The 22,820-nt window shown below is 34.7% G+C and overlaps 1 protein-coding gene across 2 annotated transcripts in view; it reads right to left on the bottom strand.

Moving 5' to 3' along the window:
- Positions 1-16,859, bottom strand: part of cyr (cypher) — a 77,770-nt gene extending 60,911 nt beyond the window's left edge. For both annotated transcript variants that reach the window (XM_074179819.1, XM_074179818.1), the window contains exon 1: positions 16,581-16,859. The gene's annotated coding sequence lies outside the window, so the exon portion shown is untranslated. The remainder of the gene's footprint in view (positions 1-16,580) is intronic.
- Between the last annotated feature and the right edge of the window lie 5,961 nt (positions 16,860-22,820).

The raw sequence follows: 22,820 nt of genomic DNA on the forward strand, positions 1-22,820 counted from the left end.
ACCCGCTTGCCAAACTGTATTAGCATTTATAGAGTCAACTATGGATTCGATACTGGTTTCGAAATAAAGATTGAAATTTTCAGCAATTTCATGAGTTTCCGTGCAAATTTTTACTTGACCGTTTATTTCAAACTGGATGCCGTTACTCATGTCGCTGGAATTGCAAAGGCCGCATCTCAAAAGCTTGAAACACTGTTCCGAACTAGAAAACTGTACACATCTCAGCAACTTTTGATGCTTTTTTTATGCTCAGATCAGACTTTCTTTGGAATATTGTATACATATATGTAGTTCCGCCCCCTGAGCATACCCTGAAGCTGCTGGATTTCGTCAAGAAAAGAGTCATCCACCTGATTGGAGACGCGAACATCACTTGCAACCTTAATAGTCTGGAACATTAGAGAAAGGTTGGAGATTTGTCTCTTTTCTATAGATACTTTCACGAGAATTGTTCAAGAGACTTGGCACATTTGATTCCACCAAGAGCGGTACATATCAGAAATAAGCTACGGACTGTGGGTACTTATCGCTTTGAGGTTCAACTCTGTACACCTTGAACTTCACTATTTGAGAACTCCTTCATTTGGAGAACTTCGTTTATGTGGAATGAACTTCCTGAGGACGTTTTCCCAAACGGATCTAATCTCCAGCGATTCAAGTCGACGTTCGACGTGGGTGCTTTGTTCACTCAGTCAATAGGCCGATGTGTGAGTCGATGGTTCAAGCCGCAGGCTGAACGCTCGATATTCACTTGCTATCGTCTAACCCGTGTTAGAAATCACACGTCAAAAGGTAAGACCTCGTTATTCCTTAGCTAGCACAAGTATCGACATCTGAGGGTTGTCGTTTGCACGGGTGCGATAACTGGTTAACGGAAAAAACATATTTTAAAAATTTTGTTTTAACTTTCGCACAGGCACCGCTCTTAGAGCGCCATAAGGATTTTCCTTCGTGTTTGTGTTTTGTCTTGAAAAAAGTTACTACTTTTGAGGGTTGTTGTTTGTAGGGGGGGCGACAACTGGTTTACGAAAAAACAGATTTCAACAGAATATTGTTGGAAAACCCTGAGAATTTTCCTATGCCCTGGTTACATCAGCTTTGAGCTTTCACACTGTTTATTCGAATAAATATACCAGCCTGAAACTAATTTTTCTAATTTGATTGATACATGTGTTGCGGACTAAATGGGGAGAAATTTAGTCAACAATTACCTGATAAACTATCTGATGAATAGCAGTCGTCAAATTTATCAGACAAGGCGTATAGGTAAACAACTATGTAGGTACCACCCATTTTCATTATCGGTATCACCCATACTCCTCAGCTTTTTTTGTAACTGAACAATGTCTGCTGTTATCAAATACTTACTCACATACATCAGTATATGTATATGGACGCATATACTGATGGAATTTATTCAATTTTGGTACTTTGCTCTACCACAATACACCATGATCCATCACCTGGGCTGAAAAGTCTCGGGCTAGAGAAGAAAACTCGTTATTCTTTGTTCAAAATTGACTTTTTTCATCCGCGTAATTTTCATCAAGAGCCACACAAGCATTCCAATCAATCAATCAATCAAGATATGCTTTATTGTCAGAAGAACATAATTCTCGTAGACAAAGCTATACAATGTGATATGGTCAAACAATTAGTTAGATTACATCTATGTAAAACATCTCAATATCTAAATCCTAATACTAATATACATAAATTGAGATTTATACATGTTTTACAACATGATTTTTATATTCCTATATGGATACATGCTGAGATGTTTTATGAGCAGCCCACGTAGTAAACATACAGTTAAGATAATTAGTCAAAAGTGGAGGAAAAATATTCATTAAGGGTATAAGGTGAGATTTCAAGCAGTAGTTTTTTGGACGATTTTCTGAAACGGTTAATGCGCCGCCTCAACATTTCAGTGCCACTTTCGTAGGAAGATTTTTCTTAAGCCTCGAAATAGGCATCAGTTTCAGCAATAACGTTTTCATCTGAGCGAAATTTCTTACCGGTGACCATTTTTTTGCGATCTACAAACAGTCATTAGTTGCTGGGAGCCAAATCTGACGAATATGGTATACGCGAGAGCAATTTACGGCCAATTTCATGCAATTTTATCAGCGTTTTCATTGATTTGTGACATTGTGCCCTGTCTTGATGAAGCAACACTTTCTTTTTCTTCAAATGGGGTCGGTTTTCCGTAATTTTGGCCTTTGAATGCTCCAATAACGGTATATAATATTCACTGTTGATGGTTTTTTCCTTTCTCAAGATACTCAATGAATAACCTTTCCAGTCGATTGTTGTACTTTCGGGCGTTTTGGACGAGGTTCACCAGTTGCTCTCCACTCAGATGACGATCGTTTTGATTCTGAAGTAAAGTGATAAATCCATGTTCCATCCATTGTCACATATCGACGCAAAAATTCCGGTTTGTTATGTTTAAACATGGCCAAACAAACACTGCTCAGAATCATCAAGACATTATTCTTGTTTTTGGTCAACAGTGAGCTCACGCGACACCCACTTTGTACGAAGCTTCCTCATAGTCAAATGCTCATTCAATATAGATCCAACACATTATTTTGATATCTTAACAATGTCAGCTAACTCACGCAACTTCACTTTTCAACCATTCAAAACGATTTTGTGAATTTTTTTATGTTTTCTGGTGTTACTGCCTAATTTGGCCGTCCATTGCGAACCGCATCATCGGTGTCTCTACGACCACGTTTGAAGTCAGAAAACCAACGTTTAATTGTCGTTTATGATGGAGTGGTGTCCTTGATAACACCTTTCAAGTCATTGCTTCGTTTGATAGATATTTTTTCCATCAAGAAGCATAGTAAAATCAAAACCCGAAATTGTTATTTTCAAAATAACAATAGCACACAAAGTATAGCACAATAGCACACAAATTATGAATACAGGTACACTGTATATCACGTGCAAACAGAATATTAGGACAAATTAGTTTACCCAATTTTGAAGTCTGTTGATGCTCCTTTCGATTTTCGATTATTTGATGAAAGAAGTATTTTTTAATTGGAATATGCAACAAGTATAGAGGCTGTTCATAATTCAATAAAGTAGAGAGTATTCAATCTATAACAGTTGATTAACGGAAAAACAGATTTTAAACAGATTTAAACAGATTCAGAATAACAAGTGGATATTGTGTTGCTTGTTAATCAAACTGTATAAATTTGATTGAAAATTTTTAGTGATTTAAGTAAGAGTAGTAATCTGATATTCTAGATTCAATCTAATCTCGATACTGAATCATACTACCAGGATAGATACTACAGCACACAAATATCATGAGGGTATTTTGTAAACGTTGCATAGTCTCCCAAAAAGTTGAAATATATAGAAAAGCACGAATGGTAACCCTCCCAAATATTCAGAAGAGTTGTGCAAACAATAATCAACGAGGTCTAATCTTTTCATGCGCGACTCCTGGCCCTTACGTTCCATTGTACTGTCTATCCAAAACTGTTTTTAAATACTTATGATGCACTGTTTGGAACCTTGGATGTAGTAATGAATATTACTGGAGTTTTCCCAACACCAAATCGTTATTTTTAACACCTCGACATGTGTCCATATTTCAAGTGTGCTACGTGCTATGTGCATTCGCCCATCATATTTTGCAACAAAACCATTCCATAGACTTCAGTTCATTAAGATTTGTTAGACAAGTTAACAACAACAGGCAACTAGATGCCTATGAGAGTTTAGAAATAAGTACCTAAACATAATAATATTATGAATAACGATGACGGACCAATAATACCAAATAGCATACTATATATAGGCAATATTGTGAAATTAATTTTTTATATAGCTGAAAATTGTTTTGTAAATTGTAAAATAATAGATAAGACAAATTGTAAAACTAATTTAGATGTATTGATGGACGTAGTCTTTACTACGAGGTAGGAAATCATAATGAAATGAAATGAAAATTTCTATGTTTTTTAGCACTTTTATTTGTAACTAACGTTACTGCAGTTTCGTCCTATACGGACATTTTCAAATTTATACAATAAAGTCGAAAACTTGTGGTTGCATGTCAAGGAATAGTTTGAAAACGTCGAATTATTTTTTCCTAGTCTGAAGGACCTTTCATGTTCAGCATACCGTTTTTGGAAATTTCAGCCACATTGTCCCACATAAATACTATTACACTCCGGATACTTAAGCTTATAAACTCCAGATTTTTCCAACTTGTCCTCATCTTTGGCATTGAAAAGGAAATGAGATAACCTGGCATGTGGTCTGAATGCTACTTCCACATTGTTTTTTCTGAAGAAACCTGCGATTATTTCTGTTCTTTTTCCAAAATATGTTAGCGTTACCCATTTCTTGATTTCTGGTTGTTTGACCTGAGGGTATATTAATCTGTAAGTGAATTTCCGGCTTTGTTTCCTGACTTTTGTTTATTGTATAAGTTTGAAAATGTCCGTATAGGACGAAACTGCAGTAACGTTAATTACAAATAAAAGTGGTAAAAAACAGAAATTTTCATTTCTCTTTTCATTGATTTAAGTGTGGTATACCTGTATGGTTGACCTGTATGATACACCTGTATAGCGTAAATAGCATTAGCTTAGGGAAGTTTCCAATTTAATCTTCCTCTTGAAGATGATCACTTGGTTATCGAAACACGTGTCGAGGTGTTAAAAATAACGGTTTGGTGTTGGGAAAAAACTCCAGTAATATTCATTGTTTTCAAATAGGCACTGAAATATATTGAACTGGTATTTTTCATCAATTTTGAAGCCTTCAAGAAACGAGGCAAATGTATTTTCCGAAAAGTTTTCATGACGACGTATATTTTCAAAATTTATAATGAGAAGTAAATCTAGCTGGCTGTTTGGATGATCTTGCGTGACGCATGTTCCGGATGTATTTCAATCATTTTCGAAACCTTTTTCTGCTTCAGGAAGTAACAATTCATATACTTATGTCAAGAATGGTATGTGTAACTTTTTCAGTAAGCTGTATGTACCTATTCAATGTCACCGGATATGTTTGGTGATGACAAATTTTGCGAAACCAAAGGTTTATCAGATATTTCCTCCTTCATTGTGAAATCTAATTGATTCAAGATTGGCAATCTTATAAATTTCTGAAAACAATGTTGCATATTTTTATTTAGATAATTCCAAAATTAGCTTCAATCATAAATTACGTATTATTTGCAAATGATGTGAAGAAACAACTGATAAGGTGTACATATTAGTTTAATTTCAATAGTCATCAATTCAGAAAATTGTTCTCTTTGTTCCCTATTACTTTCCACATAAAATGTATGTCTTAATATGAACTAACGACAGTTAACAATTGTATAACTCACATATTTATTCATCATCATTTTCACTTTTTTTTCCAAATGTATATACCTTTCAAGGATTCAGGAAAAATTATTTGGTTTTTCGTCAGGGTTTTCCATAAAAGGATGACAGATTGTGATCAAAAACCATATACACATGTAGAAAGAGCAAACTTTTAGTTCATCTCGTTAAATTACTTTACTCGAGAAAGTGTGCTATTTATCATATTCAATAATTTTGCCTAACATAAAAAGGGAACTAGGTATTTTGTAGAAGGAAAAAATATCCCAAGAAGGTCAACAAAAACTTTGAATTCTTCCCCAAAAATTACTTCAATTCGAAACTTACAGATATGAAAAATACTTGTAACTTTTTGCAAATATATTGTTTATTTAATATATTTAGAGAGAGTTGAATAATTTATTTTATACTAGTGACCGACCCGTTTTTTTTCTTAAGAAGAAAACAGAAGCACTACCGAAAAATCATTACGGCGCGGCGAGCCATGCCTGTGCGCTTTTGCGATTCGCATCAGATTTGAATCGCTGGAGATTAAATCCATTTGAAAAAACCTTCTCAAGAAGTTTTTTCCACATAAACGCAGTTTTCCAGATAAAAGAGTTCTTAAACAGAGAAGTTCGAGGTGTACCTCAAGTCGAGTTGAACCTTTAAACGATGAGCAGCCACAGTCCGTGGCGTACTTCAGATATATACCGGTGTTGATGGAATGTGCCAAGTCACTTGAAAACCTCCCGTGATAGTGTCTATATAAGAGAGACAAATCTCCAACCTCTCTTCGATGTTCCAGACTATTAAGGTTACAAGTGTCTCCAATCATGCGAATGGCTATTTCATGGATGAAATCCAGCAGCCTCAGGGTATCTTTAGGGGTGGAGCTCCGTACATGAGAACGATACCCCAAAAAAGGTCTGACCGGAGCTTTATAGAGCATCAAAAATTGCTGAGGTGTGTACAGTTTTCTGGTTCGGAACAGTGTTCCAAGCTTTTGAGAAGCAGCCTTTACAATTCCAGCGACATGATTGTGCCAAGACATATTGGTGTCCATTGTTTGTCCTAACATTATTATATCCGGTTCGGAGACATTTATCTTTTTGGAGAAAACCGATGCCTGAGTTTTCGTGGCTTCATATCGAACCTGGTTACTTTCACCCCAATTCAAAATCACCTATAGATCATCATTGAGACATGCAACCTCCTGCTGCCGGTGGAAATGTGCATCCTCAGTCAATATCCTGGAATCCAAATGGAATGACGAGACAAGTGTGCTGTCATCAGCAAAGCAATATATTGGATTCTTGGTTCTTCCAATAGGTCCCTGGGGAACACCAGCGTTGATGATAAAAGTATTCGAGATTTATCCACCGACGGCCACTTGCAGGGAACGTTCTTTCAGGAAGCTGGAGAGCCATACACAGAAGTGATCCGACAAGCCATAGCATCGAAGTTTGGCCAGCAAACCCTCATGCCACACACGGTCAAAGGCCTTAGAAATATCAAGCGCAACAGCTCTTGGTTCTCCATGCTTTTTGATTGCTTACATGTTTTTCTGTCTTACAATCAAAAATGAGTGAAAGCTTTTCAGTCGTAGCAAATGAGTTCTTTGAAATTTTACTTCTAACCCGTCTGTCGTCGGCAAAAAATCTTCAAGTCGATTAAAATTTCTGTTTTTGAAATAATTCCTGAGCTATATAAATTACGTTAAAACTGTAACGAAGCATTTTGGTCACCTTTCAAATGGGAAAAAAGGGTTTCATGCGTTTTTTACATTTGCAGTTTTTAGTTGCAATTTGTCGCCCTTGACAACATTTTTATGAAGTGGAATTCAAAGCGATTTTTCACATATTGAATAAAAGTGTTCAAATATTCTTTGTAGATTTCATCGAGAGGAATGGAAAAGAATTTTCGATATTTCCAACCGTTTCTAAAAAATCGAATTGAAATTTTATTTTTTACATATTTTACGGATTATTTATAGAAGGTAATGAAACAGTATATTCAAAATTTTTTGTAGACCATTTTATTATCTACATTATAATGTATATAAACGAAATAATGTTCTATAAATATTTAATTTTAAAGCTCAGTAGTTTTGAAGATATTCGATGCAAAAGATTTTCGGAAAATCGACTTTTCCATTTTCCGGTTCCACTCAAAATTAAGAGGTTGCGATTTCAGATTGGGCATAATTTTTATTGAGAATTTCGAACTGATATATCTTTCAGTTCGGTAGACAATCGACGAAAAGTTTTTTTTCACACGACAGACACACATACAGATAAACAGACGACCTAATTTTAAGAAAATTTTTATTTTTCGATTCTGTACAACTTCTTCAGGGTAATCATGGAAATCTTTTTTCTCAGTATAACTAAATCAATTTTCTATAGATTTTTTGTTGTTGTATGAAAACGCTTGAAAAAGTTATTCTATAGCGAAACACGTACCGTGTTTTGTGAACTGCCCAGTGAAGATAATAATAATAATAAATTGGCTTTATTCATAATACAAAAAACAATAAAAAGATAAATGGTGCTCATTGGCGAAGTCTAGCTCAAAACTACTTAACCAACAAACACCACTCCATAATGAAGGCCAACTTACAGAAATTTAAAAAAAAAAACAATTAATGGTGATGGTGCCATGACAAGAGAAAAATAAATAAAAAATTAATTGGTGATCATCCCCTAAAGAGTTGATGAATCAAATTGATATGTTGGTCATTCATTATTGATTTGTCCAATAAGCAATAATTGACTTTACTGAGTATATATTTGTGTTCGAATTTCCTGATATTGAATCTCTTCGGTTGCTCAGGCAATGAATTGTAGAGTTTAACAGCACTGAAAAAAAAAAAGATCTCTGAAATTGAGCAGTGCGATGTCGTGCCACAGTTAATTTGTTTTTTATTTCTAATACATAATTATTGAGTGGATATCTTCACTCAGAAACAGTTTTTGTTGAAAAGGGAGAGTGGAGAAGAGTAATCAATTCATGAAGAAAACAACCCGGATGATGAATCATACGGTTGAGCCAGCGGGAGTTTTAAAAAGCTTCAGAAATGTAAAAAAAATTAGTCCCGTCAAATTAGATCAAAAAATAAGAGTAAAGCTACCTAAATTCCCACCAAGCTGAAAATCAGTAAGATTGTTTAAAATATGATCAAAAATATAATTTGAAAGTTCCCAATCTTTCCCCTGTATGGAAAAAAAATTATTCAAGGTCAAAGGTAAAAAAAATGAGTTTTTCGCGATTTTCAACAAAACGTTAAGTTTTATCATAAACATACTCCAGACAAAAATTGTAGATCATAAAATTATCTACAAAAAATGTACTTTCACTTTTTTTCTACGAGCCACTGTTTTTGAGATATAACAATTCAAAAAGTTCTAAAAGTTGTTGTCTTTTTTATTTGAATCATATAAGTATTGCCCTTATATGAAGGCACAGTCATTGAAATAGCTTGGCACCAAACTATCACAAAGCATTAATTTTAGGGATTGGTTCAAAATAAAACGATTGCAGTATAACTGTTTCAATGAATTGTAGGCTTTTTTCATAAAATTTTTAACATGATCAGTAAACCTAAGGTCGGTGACAAGTATCACTCGTAAGTTTTTAGCTGTATTGACAAAAGTTGAGATAGTATGACCTAGTTCTAGGTGGAAATTGTTTTCTGCCAATTTACGAATCTTCTGCGATCCATCATTGTTTTATTAGGATCAAGTTTCAAATCACGTTCACTTGATATATAATCGATCAAATCTAGATCATCGTTAAAGAGATTTTGTGCACCAGCATACTTATCGATTTTTAAATGCATATATAACTGTATGTCATCAGCATGAGCTTCATTTTACAATTCTTGATGGACGAGATAATGTCAGTAACTGTCGCGAGAGCTGTACCTGTACTATAGACCTGCCTGAAACCACATTGCGATGATGATAAAAGATTATTAGTATTTAAATATTTATTAATTTGTGAATGAATAACTTTTTTTGAATTTTACTCATGGCCGGGAGAATATCTACTGAAAATTCTGAGATCAGAATTACTGGCTTGGGAATGGGTTTCTCAACTGTTCCACAAGTCTGGAAAATATGAACGTTCAAACAACAATTGATGGTATGTGTAATGTATTCATCTATGAACGGGCTATACTATAATTCCCACAAATTCGTGTTCGCTAGAATGGACAACTGGATGAAAGTCCTGCAATCCTGATAAGTACAAAAACGCAATTTTGAAGCATCTACAAAATGAGCTGATCAATATCCTTATAGACCAAAAATGACATCAAGATAAAATTCAAAAAACCGTGAAGCAATGCAAGAACTGTCTCAGAGTACTGGGTACCAGGTACCAGTATCTCGATTGATTGATTGATGATAATATGTTTATTGTTTAAGAATAAAATTTTTGTTACAAACACAATGTCGTGAATAAATAATAATATAAATATGAAGTATAAGATGTGAAGTATAAATGTATAAAATGTAAATGATTAAAATAAAAAATAAACTATATATACATATGCAAAGGTTATATAACAAGAACTAGGAGAACGAATAAAAATATGTTTTTCACACACAGTACAACCGCAATTTCCACACATTCTAAATTACAGGGCATTGTCAAAATATTCTTCTACACTGGTAAAAATTTTTCCACCGGTACCGGTGGCAATTTAATTACCGCCCATATTAGCGAGAAATTACTTTCGTGTGTGATCTTAGATTCCATGCGGAATATTATTTTGTAATTCTACCCCGAAGACAAGTGTGGAATTTTTCAGTGTAATTTTTCATTTTGAGTGTACTTTTGTGTTGAAATAAAACTTTATAGGGTAAATTTGCGATATAAATTTATATCGAGATATTACACTCTTGACAAAATTTTACAGTAGAATTTTACACTCTTATATAATTTCACAGTGGAATTCTATACTCTTATAAAATTTTACGGTGTAATTTTTCATTTACGGGTTATATTACCTTGGGATATTCCGTTGTAAGAAGGTCCGTATTCAGAGTAGTTTTGAAGGTAATGATACCTCAATCGGATGTTGACTTTTGACTCTTAAGTGGCCATTTTTCCTCATAATTTAGATAACTGAATGCACAAGACATATTACACATTGATATATTAAAAAAAAATATGTATATACAAAATTAGTTCATATACATTCTTGGAATGAAATTCTACAAAACATTTTTTTTTCATTTTCAAAAAAGTCAAATAACAGTACAAAATAAAAAAACCATTCTTCAAATTAACACATTTTCTTTCTTGCTCATGGTGGTATTATTCGGAAAGAGAAATGAAAGTAATATTCCTTTTTCTATTTTCCTCAATTCCTGTTATTATCCTAAAAGAGAAATGAAATATCATCATCAAATGAATAGGGTTAGAAATCTAAAAACACAGTAAGTTCACGAACACACATTCCTAGAGAAAAACTACTACTAGTTTGACTTCAATATTAATATTTCTCAAAAATTTTTGATACATATTCAACCGTTTCAATAAAAAATTAGATTTTTCAAATGTTTTCCAACATTTTCTGAAATATAGCAAATATAGCTATAATAATATGGTATGAAGTGGTGATGAAGTGTTTTGTTCACCTCTTCAACAGAAACAAAAAGGTCCTAAAGTGTTTCTCGATTCCTTCAATTTTGAGTTCCAACTTGCCTCCCATCGCAAAAATGTTTTCAAGTTCAATAATAAGAATCACAAATCCTCAAATTTATCCAAAATTATGAGAGATACGAATGAAAGGTTCAGATATTTTTTAGGTGAATGAAATTACGATTTAACATTGTTCGATAATTGCAACCACCAATACGAAACTTTATTCCTCATAGAAATTCATTTTTAAAATGGATCGTGCATACGGCGTCACTGATGAGTCACGCCACTGCTATCGAATATATCTCTTTTTCTCAATACCATTCAGTAATTATCACAAACATTTTCAAATATATGTTCTGTAATTATTTGAAAATCAGTTAAAATATGTTGTACTATTCCATATAGTATGAAATAATTCGCGATGTGAGGTTAGGATATACTTGTAATAAAAAACACTCTATAATGCATAACGAGAAAACTCAATGAATTCATCTGTTTATTGGACTAGTTATTGAAATTTCACAAGAAAGATACTCACCTTCTTTACTTATTTTCACCAACAACAAAAATATTCTAATACACACGTCAGACAAACCGATGCGCTTCTGTAGATAAGAATGAACAATACAATAATCGCTCACAAATACAAGCGTAATTTTACATTCGATAAAGAGATGGCGAAAATTTACATTTCACTAAGGGGAAATACCCATCGTCCAGTTAGTAATTCTCTTCACATGAAATAATACGTTATGATTTCACACATACATTAGATGAATATTTAATTCTCAATGAAAAATACATTGCCTACTGAAATTACGCTCGGGGATGTGAATTATTCAATAGAGAGAGTATATTTTCAATAAAACTGAAGTAATTTTCTTCGTTCGAAATGAAAATTCCGAGGTAGATTTCAATCATTTTTCCCGGTGTAGGTCATAATAGGCTTTATCACTTAATATTTTTGTAAATTTTTTTCTGAATATGATGAAAGGAGTCTCTTTGATTTCATTGGGAAGTTTATTGTAATTCCTTATTCCATTATATATTAGCGATTTTATAACCAAACCTGTTTTGGAATTGGTAGATTGAGTTCATTTGACCGTCTTGTGTGGTATGTGGCTGTAGCTGTAGATTCGTAGTTCTCCCTATTTTTTTGTATAATTGACACGGTTTCCAATATAAATATTGAAATAACCGTGAGGATTCTACGTTCTCGAAAAAGGGGTTTACATGAATCCCGCCGTTTCGCTTTACATAATTACCTGATAGCCCTTTTCTGCAAGATAAAAACCGACTGCATCGAAATCTTCTAAGAAGAATAACTTTGACAATAAAATAGTTTTCGGAATTTGTTTAGCAACTCCATATTTTTAGCAAATTTTGTTCAGAAGTATCAAATGTAAAATAAAATATTAGGTTCTTCATTAAAGAAATGTTAAGGAGTTTTTATTTATCCAGTATTGAAAAACAAATGAACAAATCATCATTTTATACTTCAAAATCAAGAATGACATCAAAAAAGATTCAAAAGAACCGTGAAGCAATGGAAGAACAGATTGACTCTATACTGGGTAACAGGGCTCTAAGGAATCGCAGAATATACAAATGTATCATCAGCTCCATTTATGGGCTCTGATATAATTGTTTTGGATGCCAAAATCACTGACGTGGAACTAGGGTCTGAAATGGGCAATATGAAACAAAAAAGAGGACTGTGAAACTCATGGAAGTAGAAACCAAGGGAATAAGATAAATGGTAAGATAAATTGAATCATATTATACTATAATTGTTAAATAGTAGGCACTAAATGTCTCTTGCAGTGGCGTACGGAAATTATACTAAACATATGAGGAAAATGATGGTAAAATATGTAGAATCACAACCTTGACAACAATGTTTTCGTTTCAATGCAATAATATTCCTATTATGGAATTGTACTATACAAAGTTTCAAAATTATGATTGAAATATTATCCACCTCTGAAGCTTGGCTTCTAATGCCATTCAGGATTTCGTGCACAGCTTCTTTGGTAGCGAATCGAAATGAGAAGTTATTCTGCTTGATTAAATAACTGTTTCTATAAAAATCAATTTTTTCATTACAAAAATTAGAAACATTTTGTACGAATTGAGCAAAACAGTTGTTTATTTCACCGGGATTCTAGAGCTGATTGAGTAATGTAATGAATTTTGTTTTTTTGAACGAACATTGAGGTTAGAGGGACCGTTCCAAGTTTTACGTGGTATTTTTTCAGAACAGACAGACTTGAAATAACTTTTGAGTGAACAAAGGAGCATGAGGTTTAGTGATTTGAACTTTTTTAACACGGTAAAGTGTTGAATGCGTAACGGATTTTCCTCAAGTATCTGTCAATTCCACTACATGAAATTGTTCCCTGACCATCCCCCGATTTTTTCTGTTGAAATAGGAGGTTCTTTGTGTATATTGGAATTCACTCACAACCCCGGCAATGGTTTCTGGAAATCGTAATTCATTCAATGAATAAATGAATGTAAAAAAGTGAAAACGAACCAACCAAAAGTGACAATGAGTTGCAACGATCTTCACTCAATTCATCAAGATAATGAACTTTCCATTTTATTTTCGTTTTAATTATACATAATACATTCCGTTCGCCAATTGTTATATTTTGCTCATACGATTCTACACGGTAGAATAAGTTTTTAATTACACCAGGAAATAATGAAAATAAACGTCTTGATTATTATAAAACTATTATAATATAACGGCATATTGCCGTTTCGGTTTCATTATTATCATTATGTAATATTTCTCAAGCTCAAAAAGTACCCAAGGTATTATAAAAAAAATCTTTCGGACACAGACAATGATAAGCGGTGAAATACCAGAAAATTTATCCAAGTTATTTGCAGAGGTGATAGTATTAGGATATTTCGTTATTATGTGTCAACATATTCGATCCTATTCCAAGGAGAAGTATTTACTCAAGATAAGTAATTCAAATATTTTTCTATTTGCACGGTTGGATAGGAAAAGGGGAATCACTTCATTGAGCAAGTGAATCAGCCAGCTGCAATCTTTTTAGGTATCAAAATGACAATGGCTATGTCATTAACTCCCATTGGAAAAATCGCTGTTCCGTCTGTTATATAACATCGCTATATCATTCTACTTCTCTAACTGTCTTTTTGATTTGTATACTTCTTAAAAAATTGTATTATTATGGAGTTAGAGGGGTATGTGTCACTCATAGATTCATACCATACCTTTCAAATAGGTACCAGTCGGTTTCATGTAACGGTGTTACATCATATTTTGAACCTGTTGAGCACGGTGTTCCACAAGGTTCAATACTTGGGCCCCTGCTCTTTGTTATTTATGTTAGTGGCATATGTGATTTCATGTCTCCCTGTAAGTCCATTCTCTATGCAGATGACGCAACTTTAATATATAGCGATCAATCATGATCTAAAATTCCACAAGTAATGAAAGAAGTTGAAAATCAAGCCAACACTTGGTTTCTAGGAAATAAATTGAATTTTGGAAAATTATTTTTACGCCTGATGCTTTGTTTCAATTTTCCCCAAATCAACTCGATGGGATTGAAAACACAAAAATAGGGGGAAGTTTCAATATGGTGTGTCTATACTTTTCAGAAATACTCTCAAGGGCATACACTTTTTCAAATGTTTTCGTCTGTAAAACTTCAAGTAGTTGGTTTTTGGTATAGTTATCTTCAAAATACAAATTGTTATCCATTAAAGAACTTGGTATTTCATATTTCTTCGGATTTTTATTCGGTACTCTAATGAGCTCCCGCGAATGACAGGAAGCGTTGTCAAGAACTATTACACTATTCGCATCCAAATTTGGGATGAATGTGTTTTCAAACCATTCCTCAAAAATATTAGCTTCCATGTTCTTATGATAGTCAACATTGCAGTCCTCAAGTTTTTTCCCACATAATTTCAAGGAATTCGGAACCCATCCTTTACTTCCTCCGTAATGCACAATGCGGTACTTGTCGCGATACTTTGTTTGCAGGCATGTTAGGCGTATACATTCTCGAACCATCAGTCCACCCTTTCGTAACTGTGTCGTGAGTGTCATACCAAGTTTCGTCCAAATAGAAAATTTGCCGTTGTTCTTGTCTATATTTAGTTATTTGTTCTAAGTATTTAAGTATTTAATTCCACTATTCTTCTGCTTTCCATAACTACTTGACGTTTGTTTATTATTTTGAATCTAAATCCTAGTTTCTTTATCCAATTCTAAAGAGTTTTGTCACAGCAGCTCACGTTATGGCCGAAAGTAGGTATTCAATTTCTTCCTTATGATTTCAATTGTAGGAATCTCATTGCTTATGTAACAGTCATATATTGTTTTTTAATGGTTTTATTAGATGAACATCTAAAGGTTTTGGTAATCCCGCATCAAATCGCGTCTTGCGTTCATAAAGTTTGTTTTTGGCTATTTTACGTACAATTGAGAAAGGAATTTCGGTCAAATCTGATGTTGCTTGTAATAGTTTTTTCCCTCGAAACCAAACTTGATATGTAGATTATTATATACATTGAAACATACTCCCTGTGTTTCAATATTCAAATGCATCATGATCTTAGTCACTGGTATCTGTTTTTCGCATTGTTCACCAGCGCTATTGGAATCACTACACAGGAAAAAGTCTGCGTTGTTATCACACTGGTTATTACTATTAGTACTTGTCCAAGGACGCCACATTTTAAACAAATGACAAACATTTTAAGTAATTATAACTTCACCAATATCGAATTTCAACTTTCAAATCGCGATCAGTTCCTGAACTGAATATTGACGACACAACGGCGGTACTCATCGCTACATGCTATTGGTCACCGTAACATGACATCAAATTTAATTTTATGACTCTTCATCCAATCATAAAACTTGGTTAGTGAAAATTATTCAATACGAACCGCCAATTCTTCAGTCCACGTGGACTAATTCGTTGCGGCATAATTCCTTTGTATTGGTTTTTTGGCCTTTGAGTTCGCCGATAGATTTGATAATTAGTATATCATTTACTTCGACCATACCAGTTCTATACACCATATACCATATTTGTCCAGATCTGATAATTTTTTTCTGAAAAATGATGATGAGACATCGGAAATTGAGAAATAAATAATTGCTGATTCCAATCTTATCATTTTCTAAATTGTAAGAATTTTTTTTCCAAGATATGTTTATAAAATTAATTATTCTTTTAATGACTAACATAATATAGATAGGTTAACAAATCAATTAATCATATTCAAATTCAATGACTACATTAACATAAAAGGGTCATATTATCTTATAGGTAGTTGGTTGATCAAAAAGAATTCCCGGATCTGGACCTGGAAAATATTCATTTTTTCTGAATGTTACTTTGGGTATTGAAGTCAAGTTGGGAAATGACAGAAGTTTATGTTAACCCCAGAGATTTTGATCTGAATCCACCCTTACAACATTTGAATATGTGCACTGATAATCCTGAAAACGGTACAACAAATCTCGAAACGTATTTGTTGATGAGAAAAAAAACCGAAGACGAGTTAAATGCGACTTACCTGAATAAACTCAGTCGAAGTAAAACTCACGAAAACGATCAACAATCGCCAGTACGGAAGCGGTCACGATTTCAAAGGTCCGTGTTGCATTTTTCAACTGATTGTTGCGAATTGAACAGAACTTAAACGCCTGTTGATTCGAAACTGCACGCCAGGTGAGCGAACAGAGAAGGCAGCCGTTACCTGACAAATACAGTTCTTACGGGACTTTTCCTCATCTTGCATCCAGTGGCGTCTTCACTTAGTGCAGTATGCGGTGGAGTGAGAAATCGTGGGAACCCATTTGAGAGTCCTCGGAACTTTAAAAAGAGGTACCTAGTTCGAGTTTTTTTTTTACATTTTTGGATAAATTTATTGAATGTATGAATTAGAAAAATAATCAATCAAAGTATTTATCAACCATAGATCTAAAAAAAGGTATATAAGAATCGTCAATTGAAAAGTTATAAAAATATACATATATACTTTGGAAACAAATACAGCACATATACAATATTAAAATACACTCCAAACATAACATATATTCACGTACTATGCATTTCTTTAATCCCCCCTTTTATTTTTTGAACGGGTCAACTCAAAAAATTGAAATTTGGGATAATGAAATTAATGCATGAATACTTCATTTTGAAGTGAAATTGACAGATGAAACTTTCAAGATGGCGACTGGGCGTCATCTGGGAAAAAAACTAAAAGGAAAAGGGTTCTTGTGACACATCTTTCTGTATCTCCTGACTTCATGCTTCATAACCCTAGAATATAATGTCAATATCTGCAACTACTACAAAATGGCGGATCTTTCAATAATTGCCTGAATACATTGACGTTTAACTACATAATATGAGGTAATAAGCTTGAGGCCAGTTCAGAAGATGCTCGAAATGATTGCCTTGAATTTCTTGACCTATGAACAGCCTATCCGATATTTCACGCCGAACATTTTCGAACACAGTAACGTCAATATCTTTACAAATATTTATTATTCTCTGCCATATATCCAATATTGAAGCAGGTTCAGTTTCGTACACCTTCTTTTTCAAATAGACCCATAAAAAAGTCCAACGGTGTCAAATCTCGGCCAATCCAACGACCGGGAAAAGTACTATCCAAAGAGTTTCTTACTTGTCTGTAGTAATGTTGGAATACAATATGCATTTCGAATTCATTAGGATTCGCTTCGACGATTTCAGTGATGAGGGGGTCAACACTTTCCAGCATATTCAAATACAGTTCCCCTGTTAAATTTTGATCAATAAATAGAGGTCCCACAATATGGTTTCTCAGTATTCCTGACCAAACGCTAATTTTTTTCTGGATATTGGGTATGTGTTTCCCGGAAAACGTGAGGGTTGTTTTCACTCCATTAAAGGCAATTTGTCTGTGAACATTGCCGTTTAAAAAAAATGTACATTCGTCACTAAAACATATATTGTGGAGATAGGTAGGATGCCTTGCAATGGTTTCCGTCATGATTTCGCAGAATTGTGTTCTTCGATCAGGGTCATCTTCAGTTAATTGGTGTACCATTTTAATTTTGTATGGATGATACCTATTCCTCTTCAAAAGTCTTCACATAGTAGAAGGAGACACCTCACAAACATGCGCGACGAAGTAAGTAGACTGTTCAGGATTTACTACCATCTCACCAATTATTTGCACTTGCTGTTCTTCCGGAATGGACGGATGACCTTGGGACTTTTTGCCATGTACACTACCGTAGTTGTGAATTTGGATACAAGTTTCCTCAAATATTTTCTATAGATAGGACGATTCGGAAAACATTCATTGAAAATCCTTTCGGTTTCGTCAAAGTTACGCGTCGCACCGTAAATAAAAATCGCTTCAATTTTTTCTTCCAATGGACGATAATTGACCATTTTAGAGATTGTTGATATGGTACCTTCCTACTAGTAAAACCGAAAACTAAATGAGAATATTCTAACCGAACAATGATGTTCATTGTCGTACTGACATTTATTGTCGTTTTTATAAAGAAAAAAGAAAAAATAATTTAATAAACCTCATCGGGTTGTTGGAATTGCCAAATGGCAGATAAAAAGGAATACTTCGAGAAATATCGATATTGATGTGTTTGTCTTCAGGAAATCATTAAATGTTCCACTATTTTGTAGTAGGTGAAGATATTGACTTCATATTCTGAGGTTGTGAAGTATTCGTCAGGAGCATCAAAATAATATATCACAAGACCTCGCCTTTCCATTTAATATTGGCGCTCAGTCGCCATCTTGAAAGTTTCATCTGTCAATTTCACTTCAAAATAAAGTATTCATGCATAAATTTCATTATCCCAAATTTAATTTTTTTCAGTTGACCCGTTCAAAAAATAAAAAGGGAGGGACATTAAAGAAATGCACTGTATATACTTATATTCATATCACACCTACATATAACACCAGCTACCTTTTCTGATTATTCTGGGACTGCATGAAATTAAATTTGTTGAAATTTGTCTGTGTTTTGACACAAAAAAGTACACAATTGAAAATCTTTGATCTAGCATATATACGAGTTTTTTTATATAAAGTTTTATGTTGTTTGAGTCTTAATAATTGACTTTTTTGTGGGAAAGTTGTACCATTGCGAAGTCGTTTCGATGCTATTTTCATGTATATCTACGTATACTAGACAATGGTATATGTGAAGAACCGAAACTGTTGATATACTACTTTTTATGAAAGTTGGCTTGCAGGATGCATTACGTATTAGTCGTTTTTGTTAAACAAAAATTCAATTGATATCGCTCCTACCTTCCGATGAAATTATATCACAGTATACTCTAGACAGTATCCCACTTCGGGTGATTTTTGGTTTGAATTTTCTACACGCAGACCCAGGAGTTGCAGTCTCAGGTCTGCGCAAACGACGAGAGTGAATTTTCTGGGTTTAACCCAATCTACTGTAAAATGAAAATATATTTTTGTCACATCCGAATATGAAAATCTGCCGATCCCATGAATTTTTGAAATCTAACTGAAACATAGTTCATCATTGTCCAAATGATCTGGGTTACTTGAATATTACACAAATGGAAAATTATCATTTGTACAATTTTCTCAGGTGCCCAACATGGTTTTCATCGACTGTATTTTTTTGAGCAGTTTATATGAATAGTTGTTATGGTGAGCAGTGTTTAGACGCTTTGGTTGAGATTGTAGTAGGGAGAAATGTCATTAGTGTCAAATACGTCATCATTATAAAAACTGAAACTCCTGGACACCAACATCAAAGGGACCGACGCTAAGTGGGACTACTGTATAAGTACTATATAAGTATGCTGTGGTTATATTGTACGCGATAAAATAGAGTTGATAAAGGCTGTCTGTTTTTCCTATAAAATAATTGTAACAAAAAACCTTCATAACTTCATGGGATAGTTACATATCCGGACATCCATAACCTGAATATTCGATATAAAAAAATGTTCTCCCCAATTCCCTCAAACAGTAAAATTTTGCAAATTTTAAAACTACATATAAAGACTATTTTTTAGACTGAAATTGAATCAAAAGAATGATATCTTTTAAGGAATAAGTGACTAAACTTTTTATGTAAGGTGTTTGTTCGTATTTAAATTAAAATATCATTATATATAACAATAACATATTTACTTTTGTTTTTCTTTTTTTTATTTTATTTGTTCTCTTTTTAGAGTTTAGTGGAAGAACATTTTCCAGGTGTATTTTATTGCGGACCATGAACTTCTCCTTTTATTCCAATTGTAAATTGAATATATATTGAATTTTTTGTTTTGATTAGAAAATATCAAAGGCGATATTATTATTATATTGGAGTCCTCGGTGAATTGATGCCCTCCCTACTCTCGAAACTTAAAAATACCGCCTTGCCGCACTAAGGCAGAAATCATAGCCAGACAAATGCTGAATTCTGTCATTCTTGGCTCACTGCGCTTGCTCATGGCACACGATTCTCGGACCCAATGATCACTTACCCCACGGTTTGGGGAGTGGTCGTTGGTTGATAATGCTGGCGCTCCCTCCCGAATGTATCGGGGCTTCGGGGAATAGGACCTGACCAGCGCAAACTACGAATGAAAATAATAATAGTAATATAATCAGAACAACCATCTTGAAAGAGTGGTCTGGATAGAGTCTGCGGAGTTCGAAGAGCAAATCTCGATATTTTATCCATTTTTCCTCCTCTTTTCGGACGATATTCGTCTCGCCAGGAGCTGAAAACTCCACGACAAATATCGTCTTACTCTGGTGGCCGAGAAGGACTACATCATGTTCATTAGCTTTTATGAGCCTGAGGGTGGGAAACGAATAGTTCCAATTAATTCGGCACTTCTCGTTCCCCACGATGGATTCGATATCCCCCGGAGTGTAGAACAACACCGGTGTCTCGTCAATATCGTAAGAGTGCCGTATATAGTAATATACGGCAGATTTTTTTTAAACAGATATCACTCTTAAGGCCGCGTTATGTCTATGGATATATGCCGAGACCGAATATGCTGCCCATGATAGCAAGTGCATGATAGCAAGTGCAATAGGTCTCGGGCGCCTCGTGGCAGGCCCTGTATGTCAGGAACCTCTATACCCATCACGCGACTGCGGTAGACTAAGGTGTTGAAGACACCATCCTGGCAAACCATAATGAACCCCTCAGTTTCCGACTTCAGCCCATTCGACCTGAGGAAAGCGAAAGTCAGACGATTTGGTAAGCCAGGATCTCCAATGTTATTGAAGAATACCCCATGTAATGGCTCATCCTTGTGTTTCCGCAGAAGTGAGGTGATCTCTTCAGCTTTTATATGAGCTTTTTTCTGAACGGGTTCCAACTCGATGCCAGAGTTGTAGTCACCTCGTTCAGTGTCGAAAACTAAATCGAGTACATCAGCTGCTCGGGCAGCTGCCCTAAAGATAAATGCTCCAATTCCTGCTCTCTCATGGTCACGGATCATGCAGAGATGGGTATCCGAACTCCTGACGACTTTACAGGCTATATCCAGTAGCATTCTGTCATGTAGACACAGACCGCCACCGTTAGTCGCCGTCAGGCAACTCAGGTAAGTATAAAACTAACCAGATACACTCTCTTCCAGGTAGGTTCAGCGAAGAACACTTCGACCGCGATCGCGACTCTAAAAATTTTTCTTGGATGCACTGAGAAACGCTCGATGCATAGCACAAAGCCGCCGGTTAGTTTTTGGGGGCCCCCATGCTTAAATTCAGTTAGGAATAGTCAGATAAAACAACGATTAGATAAGAAAGTAAAAGCACCTAAAGGCTGACTTTCGACCAAAAGAGGTCAGATGTCAATCTTGCTGAAGTGCCCATCAGCAAGTTGAGAACCGCTCGGGGAGCGGGGGTGGATGGAGTGGGGTAATAGGTTCTCCTCGCTAAATAGCTGGGGGAGGAAGCTTCCTTTCAGGGCACTCATCCCGGAAGGGAGCATGGGGGAAGGTGTCATCTAGACACTCCAAACTCAAAAGTCCACGGCCTCCCTGTTGTCGGGAGAAGAGTGGGACGGACGATTTGGGATGCAAACTCCTATAGAGATGCATCATTTTTCGGGTCTTTACGTCGAGTTGATACAGCTCCACTCGAGTCCACTTCACTACTCCAAACGAGTAGAGTAAGATTGGAACGGCAAGCATATTGCAGAAACTTTGTTCTTCCCCGATAATTCCGACAGTTAACACTGATAATAATGCTCCTCTTATGAGATTCCTCCAACGTTGCATTGCATTATTTCGCAATATTCCATGGCCTAATTGCATTACTGCTTCGTTGTGGAAGATTTGATCTTTCCGCTCTTGGCACTGTATATAAAACTATGATGAATATTGCTAACTTTGCAACAATTGTTCATGTGCATACAGTTATGAATGTCATATCCTCACTTGTCTTTGAGTGCATCATGACAGCTGTCATAACCTAACATACGACGTCAATTGTTTTTTTTTTTTAATTTTTTGAATGTTTCTACAGTTATTCTGCTATTCCGAGTAGAGACCAATCCAATGAATAAAAAATCGTGAAAACCTGTCCAGCTGTTCGTTTCAAATGGTGTAACTAACACAATTTTATGATTTTGTTTTATATATTCTATTTTTTCACACTTTTATTTAGTAACAAGATCCAATCACAAAATCCAAATCGATAAATTAATAAAAGAGAGGGCTGAACTTTATCGTCGTGTCAGTTTTTTGTCGTTCAATACAATATTTCCATACAATTGTGGGGTCAGTAGATC

Source organism: Leptinotarsa decemlineata, unplaced genomic scaffold (genome assembly GCF_025532065.1).
Source record: "Leptinotarsa decemlineata unplaced genomic scaffold, Ldec_3_MD MMD2_tig00026282_RagTag_RagTag, whole genome shotgun sequence".
In the NCBI taxonomy this organism is placed as follows: domain Eukaryota; kingdom Metazoa; phylum Arthropoda; class Insecta; order Coleoptera; family Chrysomelidae; genus Leptinotarsa; species Leptinotarsa decemlineata.